This window comes from Lipotes vexillifer, unplaced genomic scaffold (assembly GCF_000442215.2).
Source record: "Lipotes vexillifer unplaced genomic scaffold, Lipotes_vexillifer_v1.1 scaffold408, whole genome shotgun sequence".
Classification (NCBI taxonomy): Eukaryota; Metazoa; Chordata; class Mammalia; order Artiodactyla; family Lipotidae; genus Lipotes; species Lipotes vexillifer.
In genome coordinates, this window is record NW_006787469.1 from 1,859,094 (window position 1) to 1,861,361 (window position 2,268).

Below are 2,268 nucleotides of genomic sequence, written 5' to 3' on the forward strand. Positions count from 1 at the left end.
CTTTCCTATTCCTTCATGATCTCCCCCTATTCCTTCATGATTTTCTAGCTTTTGATTTTTCATCTTGAGGTTATGGGCCCAAAGTTTTTATATATAATTCCAGTATATATTCTGCTTTTCTTCAAAAAAAGAAAAATCAAAGTAACAGGTCGGGGAGAGGGAGGGAAGGATTGAGAGTTTGGGTTTAGCAGATGCAAACTATTTTATATATAGGATGGATAAACAACAAGGTCTTACTGTATAGCATAGGGAACTATATTCAATATCCTGTGATAAACGGTAATGAAAAAGAATATATATATGTATAACTGGGTTACTTTGCTATGCAGCAGAAATTAACATGACAATAATAGATCAACTATACTCCAATAAGATTAAAAAAAAAGCAGTTATCTTTGAGTGTAAAATTGGTCCATATGAGTCTCTAATTAGAAAAGATTAAGTATGCTTACTCATCCAAGAGTGCTTGCTGTTTGAGCTATATAGAACTGGTCATGCTTTTGTGGTTCAGACCACTGCTTCTCAAACCATTTTTGTGGAATTATAGCCACTATTGATTGTCACGTTCTGAAACTCATATCCTAGGTGGCAGATGTCTGCTCTGGTTTAGTATCTGCTGGGCTACTGCCAGGACAAGCCATGCCGGGAGAGACCCAATTTTTTTTTTTTTTTTTTGGGCATATGGAAATTTATTGCTATCCTGCTTTCATCATCAAAACTTACGATCTTGGTCTTTCCTTCTTGCCTTTGTATAAGGCCAAAAGGGAGACATTGGCTACTTTGACGACCTTAAGAGCAGACTCCAGGAATGTCACCAAGAGCATGACCTTTGCGACCAAATCCAGCAACCAGAACTTTATCATTTTCCTAAATGATGAATAAAATTCAAACAACCATCATTGGGTACAAAGGCTCTGATTTTTTTGCCATTCTCGATGAGCTGAACCCTGACACACTTCCTGATGGCAGAATTTGGCTGTTTGGCTTCAACCCCTGCTTTTTCAAGCACAATTCCCTTGGCATGAGAAGCACCTCCAAAAGGGTTGGCCTTCAGGGCTGTGCCCAAATGGGCTTTCTTGTACTGTTTATCATGCCACTTCTGGTCTCGTTGGTGGCTATGGAGCTTCCTGGTAGTGCAAAGACTGCAACACTTGCCCATCCTGCCAGCGCCACGGGCCTGAGTGAAAGACACAACTTATTTATTTATTTATTTATTTATATTTATTTATTTTGCGGTACGTGGGCCTCTCACTGTTGTGGCATCTCCCGTTGTGGAGCACAGGCTCCGGATGTGCAGGCTCAGCGGCCATGGCTCACGGGCCCAGCTGCTCCGCGGCATGTAGGATCTTCCCAGACTGGGGCACAAACCCGTGTTCCCTGCATCAGCAGGCGGACTCTCAACCACTGTGCCACCGGGGAAGCCCTATTTTTATTTTTATTTATTTAATTTATTCTGGTTGCACCAGGTCTTACTTGGGGCATGTGTGCTCCTTAGTTGTAGCATGCATGTGGGATCTAGTTCCCTGACCAGGGATCGAACCTGAGTCCCCTGCATTGGAGGGCGATTCTTAAGCACTGCACCACCAGGGAAGTTGTGACCCAATTTTTAATCACCTACTTTGTGTTTTGGTCTTTATTTGCCTGTGCTCAACTTTCGGTGGGAAAGATGAATAACTTGGAAGCAAGAGAACAAACTCCTTTTGGAGTGGGTAAATGTGGTATGAGACTACCAAAACCTATTCCTAGTACTAAGTAAGCTGATTTAATGCGTGAGCTTCTCTGGGTTTTGGAGCGCCAGGGGCCCAGCTTGCTGTGACTCACTGTAGTTTTGCATCTGGACCATAGATGGCACTGCTCCCTATCAAAATGAATTTAGCTTCATCTGTAAGCCAGAGTAGTGTAGTCTTTGGTTATTGGTAAATGATGCTCTTTCTCCAGTTTTGGTATCCTCCAGTTTCCAGCAGAGGTACCTCCAGCCCCACAGTCAGCTAGCTGATTGTTTATGTACCCCAAGGCAGTATTTCTCAAGGCTTGGCCTGAGATGCTGGGGTGCATGTTAAAAACCTAGAACTAGGGCTTCCCTAGTGGCGCAGTGGTTGAGAGTCCGCCTGCCGATGCAGCGGACACGGGTTCGTGCCCTAGTCCAGGAAGATCCCACATGCTGCGGAGCGGCTGGGCCCGTAAGCCATGGCCGCTGAGCCTGCGCGTCCGTAGCCTGTGCTCCGCAACGGGAGAGGCCACAACAGTGAGAGGCCCGCGTACCGAAAA

General features: G+C 44.9%; 1 protein-coding gene and 1 pseudogene across 1 annotated transcript in view; one reads left to right on the forward strand and one right to left on the reverse strand.

The window, feature by feature from the left end:
* The window catches only part of INO80 (INO80 complex ATPase subunit), a 102,556-nt gene that overhangs the window by 57,466 nt on the left and 42,822 nt on the right, over positions 1 to 2,268 (forward strand). The gene's annotated exons all lie outside the window — the stretch shown is intronic.
* LOC103071489 (40S ribosomal protein S23 pseudogene) lies at positions 720 to 1,159 on the reverse strand (annotated as a pseudogene).